This window comes from Trichechus manatus, unplaced genomic scaffold, assembly GCF_000243295.1.
Source record: "Trichechus manatus latirostris isolate Lorelei unplaced genomic scaffold, TriManLat1.0 scaffold00111, whole genome shotgun sequence".
Taxonomy (NCBI): Eukaryota; Metazoa; Chordata; class Mammalia; order Sirenia; family Trichechidae; genus Trichechus; species Trichechus manatus.
In genome coordinates, this window is record NW_004444047.1 from 1,089,937 (window position 1) to 1,095,617 (window position 5,681).

The 5,681-nt window shown below is 53.7% G+C and overlaps 1 protein-coding gene across 1 annotated transcript in view; it reads left to right on the plus strand.

Moving 5' to 3' along the window:
- Positions 1-5,386: 5,386 nt before the first annotated feature.
- TBC1D14 (TBC1 domain family member 14) overlaps positions 5,387-5,681 on the plus strand; it is a 93,151-nt gene continuing 92,856 nt past the window's right edge. The window contains exon 1 of the mRNA XM_023737972.1: positions 5,387-5,410. The gene's annotated coding sequence lies outside the window, so the exon portion shown is untranslated. The remainder of the gene's footprint in view (positions 5,411-5,681) is intronic.

The following is a 5,681-nucleotide window of genomic DNA, read 5'->3' on the forward strand; positions in this document are numbered from 1 at the left end:
TACATAGCCAGATGTCCCCTGGGGGGCAAAACTACCCCATCCCACCCCCACTTCCGCCCTCCCATGGGGACGCAGTGTCTGAGATGTAACCATGGTTCATAGGGAATTCCGAGGACAGAGGAGCGTGTTAAACGCACTGCTGGGGTACGGTCAGCCAGTCCACGGTGTGGAAAATTCTACAAACAAATGACTCAGTTTCATCAACAAATACATGGCATTGGAAAAGAAAAAAAAATGAGGAGGAGGAACTTCTAGGTAAAAGGAAACTTCAGAGGCCTGTCAACACAGGCTGTGCGCGTTGGAGCCTGATTTGAACCAACTGTAGAAAGTGGGTTGGTGTCAATCAAAGCAATTCCATATCCACTCCAATCCTATTCAATTCTATGCATGACAGGTAGAAGAAAAGAGGCTGAAAGGACATGTACCGTGTTTGAGGGGCTATCTCTGAAGGGTGGGGTTATCGACACCAGGTATTTTGTTATTGGGACATCTGGGTTTGACAGATTTTCTTCAGTGTGGATGAATTACCTCATGTTGAGAAAAAAAATAAAGTTTTCAAAGTAAAATTAGGTTGTATGCCAATGTTCATTGCAGCAGTATTCACAATAGTCAAGGGTCCATCAACAGATGATGGATAAACACAGCGTGGTCCATCTCGTACGACAGAATATTACTCAGCCATAAAGAGGAATGGAGTTCTGATACTTGCTGTGGCATGGATGAATCTTGAAAACATTGCTGAGTGAAAGAAGCCAGACAGAAAAGGATAAATATTATATGATCCCACGTATGAGGTATTGAACTAAAAAAAAAAAATACTGTGGAGTCCACTCCAACTCTGGAGACCCCCTGTGTGTCAGAGTAGAACCATACTCCATAGGGTTTTCAGTGGCTGATTTTTCAGAAACAGATCGCCAGGCCTTCTGAGGCGCTTCTGGGTAGACTCCAACCTTTCAATTAGTAGCCGAGCATTTAACCATTTGCAGCACCCAGGGGCTCTTCTGAGGTATCTGAATAGGCAAGTTCATAGAGTCAGGAAGTAGTTACAGACCCCCAGGAGCTGGGGGGAGGGAGGAAGGGGAAGTACTGCTTAAGGGGCACTGAGCTTCTGGTGGGTGATGAGAAGGTTCTGGAAGTAGAAGTGACAGCTGCACAATATGGTGACTATAGTGTCACTGAACTGTACACTTAAAATAGTTAAAACGGCAAGTTTTATGTGTATCTCAGCAACAACAACAAAATAACCCATCCTTTTACACAGTTGTCTCCCGTGCAAACTGAGAAAGGACAGTCTCTTCGTCATTTATGTGTTCTTAGCGTTCACCACCCGATCTGGTGCCCCCTCGGTACTCGGTAAATATTTGAGGAGTGATAAAAGAGCAACTTTCTGCAACCTGAAACAAGTCCCCAGGGGCAAAACTCGCAGACCACGTGGGCCCTGCGGCTGGCCGAGGTCCCCGGGACCAGCCCTGCCCGGGCCAGTGTGGAGGACGCCATCCTGTCCGGGCGCAGCTGCCACTGCAGGCTCAGCTTGCCAGATCTCAGCGTCCTTCTCTGCGGGACAGTGACAACGCTCCCCATCCTCTTGTGCTGGCGTCTCCTAGGACGCAGGCCTGTCCCTGCTGCTGCTGAGGTTCCCCCTTCTCTCGGGGGACAGTGGGGTAATGGAGGAACAGCAGGCAGGAACAGTCTGGGGCCAGGGAAGCACCCGCCCAGGGGGGACACCAGGTTGAATTCTGAGGGATGACTCGGGTCATGATTTGTGTGGAAGGGAGTTGTAGATGTAGGGAACAGACAGCAAGTGCAGAGGCAGGGAGGTGAGAGGGAACTTAAACAGGTTTATTTACAAAGATAAGGAGCCCTGGTGCCACAATGGTTAAGCGCTTGGCTGCTAACCAAAAAGTTGGTGGTTTTAACCCACCCAATGGCTCAGAGGGAGAAAGACCTGGCAGTCTGCTCTGGTTAAGATTACAGCCTAGGAAATCCTGTGGGGCAGTTCCACTCTGTCACATGGGCTCACTAGGAGTCAGAATCAACCCCATGCACCCAACCACATTAACAAAGACACTGTATCTCTTCTGTCAATGGGAAACCAGTGTTTCCCTTTGATATCCAAATACAGTGAGTGCTTCTCAGCCGGCTGAGCGCGCTGTCCCCTCTTACATCTAAAATCACCCCTGTGAGACTCTAGGCTGTCTCATTCCACACCAGACCTCAGTAAACCCCACAACTGGCCGGAGGTCTGCAGCACGGTTTCTGATGATGTGTTTGCCCCCCACCCCTCATCACACAGCTGTAGTGGAGCTCCGGTCTTCCTGCTCCTCCGCGGGGCCTTTTTTCTGGCCACGTGGCCTCAAGGGGCTCACGGGGCTTCTCAGGTTGTCATCTGCTCGGCTCGTCGGGTGGGACACCTGGAGCCCCCTGGCCCCCTCCCACATGCAGACCCCCGGGGCCCCACCCCCCTTACTTTACAGATGAGGAGACTGGTGCCCTCAGGGCTTTCAGAAGCGCAGTGGGAAGGGCTGGGTGGCAGTGTAGACCTGTAGCCGTGTAGGAGGCAGCTGTAGCCGGAGAGTGGCTGGGAGTAGCCTCCGGGGGGTTTGCTCCTCCTGGGACGGGGGCTGGCTGAGCTCATTTATAGGCTTCAGTCAGGAGGCGGCTGGATGGCGAGGGGCATGGGGAAACGCCGACAGGGGGCGCCAGATGAACACCAGCAGATCACACTGGCTGCTTCCGGATACAGAACAGTGGTGCCTTGTCATTGTGGGATCTTAAGACCCCGAGACACAGAATTAGGACTGGAAGGAGTTTGGGGAGTTGGAAGGAACACTGTAAAAGCAGATTTGCCAATCCGATGTATTAAATTGCTAATTAAGACAGGACTGAAGCAAGACTGCAGTGTCCTGGCAGAGCTGACTTAAAATAAGCTAGGGAGGGCGCGTGGGGTTTGAAGGAGACCTGGTATTAACTCTTATTTAAAATGTAAGCATTTATTAGGCTCCTTTTATGCACCAAGCACCATGAGGGGCGTTACTGTATTATAGCAAGAGACTTTTTGTGTGTGTGTGTGATTTAGGAGAGATCCCAGTGTGTTACAGAGTAGAACTGCTCCATAGGGTTTTCTTGGCTCTAATCTTTTCGGAAGCACTTCCCCAGGCCTGTTTCTTCTGCGATGTTGCTCGATAGGCTTGAACCGCCAACCTTTCGGTTACCAGCTGAGCACAAACTGTTTTCACCACCCAGGGCCCTTAAGATTGTGTTTTTAAAATTCACACCCCCTCGTGCCAACATAGCTAACCAGCTGCCGTGAGTTGGCTCCGACTCCTGGTGACCCCGTGTCAGGGGAGAACTGAGCTCCATAGGGTTTTCAGTGGCTGATTTTTCAGTAGATTGCCAGGTCTTTCTGCTGAGGTGCCTCTGGGTGGAATCAAACCGCCAACCTTTTGGTTAGCAGCCAAGCACATTAACCTTTTGCAGGGACTCTGCCAGCACACCTAGTAGGCACTAAGAGTTTTTAGATCTGTGATCAGGAGGGAAAGCAAATTATGGGTTCCTTAGACCACCCCTAAATACCAAAGTCCAGACAAATTAATCTCCTGCTGCAGGCTTCCAGATGCTTTCTGTGACAGGGAGATGACCAGTCTTGCCCCTGGCTGTGCTGCTGGTTCAAGTCCCCCCTGTATTCAATCAGTCTGAGGCATCCGTTCTGGCAGCTCCTCTGCCTGTGACAACAGTCAGGCCCCTGGTCTGTAGAACCCAGACCTCGGCTCCCACCCCTCCCCATCATGTTCACGGACTGGGATGAGACTTCACCAAATATTTCAGTGTCTGTTAGATGACTAAGATGCGCCTGACCCAAACTACAGTATTTTCAGCTGCCTTGTATGCATGCGAAAGCCGGTTAGTGAAAAGGAAGACTGGAGAACCGACGCCTTTGAACTGTGGTGTTGCCGAGGAAGGTTTAACACAGCGTGGATTCCAGAAGAAGGAACAAATCAGTCTTCCAGAAGAAACACAACCAGAATGTTCCTTAGAAGCGAGGATGGCGAGACTCTGGCTCGCTTACTTTGGACGCATCATCAGGAAAGACCACTCACTGGAAAAGGACATCCGGGATGTAAAGTAGAGGGTCACCCAAGACGAGGGAACTCTTCATGAGGTGGACTGACACAATTGGCTGCAACAGTGGACGCAGACACACCAGTGATGGTGAAGATGGCGCAGGACCGGGCAGCGTTTCGGTCACGTATGGGGTCACCACCGTCGGCGCCATGGCAGCCGACACGCGCCAGGCCTAGGGAATCCGGCCGAGAACAAGTCAGCGCAGTCTGGCTCAAGGAGCCTTCGTTCTGAGGGGTGAGGGTCAGTGACCACCTAGCAGGCGCTGCCTACACCCGTCTCACTCGGGGCTTGTATCACCTTCTTGAGTGGCAGGGAGGGGGTGAAGGGTGGGGCGCCTGGCTTCTGACCCCGCTCTGCTGCTGACTCGGCACTGGGGCAGGGGTCCGCATCTCGGAGACCGTTCCCCTCTGTAAGGTGGCTCCGACCAGCTGAGCTCTTCACCACCCCGTCTCTGGGGTTGTTTCTGCAGCGTTGAAGTGAAATCATGCCGGGCCAGTGTTCCCCAAACGGATCTGCACGTGAGACCGCTTCCGAAAACCCCTCACTGTGAGTCCCCCACCTCCAGCGTGGTGATTTAAACGACTTGGGACTTTTCAAAGCTGTCCAAACCAAAAATAAATAAATAAATAAATAAAACTAAACCTGTTGAGTGGATTCCAACTTAATAGCGACCCTATAGGATAGAGTAGAACTGCCCCATAGAATGTCTAAGGAGCGGCTGGTGGATTCAAACTGCCTACCTTTTGGTTAACAGCCGAGTTCTTAATCACTGTCCTACCAGGGCTCGAAAAGCCCCGCTCCCTCCCCCCACAGAGAAAAAAAAAAAACCCCTTGCTGTCAGTGGATTCCGACTCAAAGCCACCCTATAGGATAGAGTAGAACTGCCCCATAGAATGTCTAAGGAGCGGCTGGTGGATTTGAACTGACGACCTTTTGGTAAGCAGCTGAACTCTTAACCACTGCGCCACCAGGGCTCTCAAAAGCTCTCCAGGCGACACCAAAGTGCAGGTCTGAGGACCACCGAGCCACAGTGCACAGCTCCAATGAACAGAGCTTTTCGGCAGCCGGCTCCTCAGGTTAACGACCGTGAGGCGGGGACACGCCGAAGTCCCGCCCCTGGGCCAGCAGAAGCCACGCCCAGCGGAGCCCGGCCTCGCACGCACCTGCCAGCAGAGCGCCCATCGATGCACTCCCACTCGGCTGCCCACGCCTGGCCCCGCCCGCGCGCGCCCCTGCCCCCGCCCACCCGCCTCCCACTTTCAAGATGGCCGCGGGTGGAGCCGCCCAGGTGAGAGGGCCCCGTGGGGTGTCCACGCGGGTTCTGCGGACACAAGGATCCCTCCAGGCCACCCCTGGGACCCCCGCTGGGTCCTCGGGAGAGAAAAGGGCCGGCGAGGACGCTCCCGGGTCCGCATGGGGCGGGTGGCGGGCGGCCCGAGGAGGCGCAGCCGGCCGAGCGTCGAGCTCCAGGAGCGGCGCAGGCGCGGGGCAAAAGAAGAGTGCGGCGGCCGGAGAGGGCGGGGCCACTGGGCGGGGCGAGGCGTGTTGGGGTGGGGCCT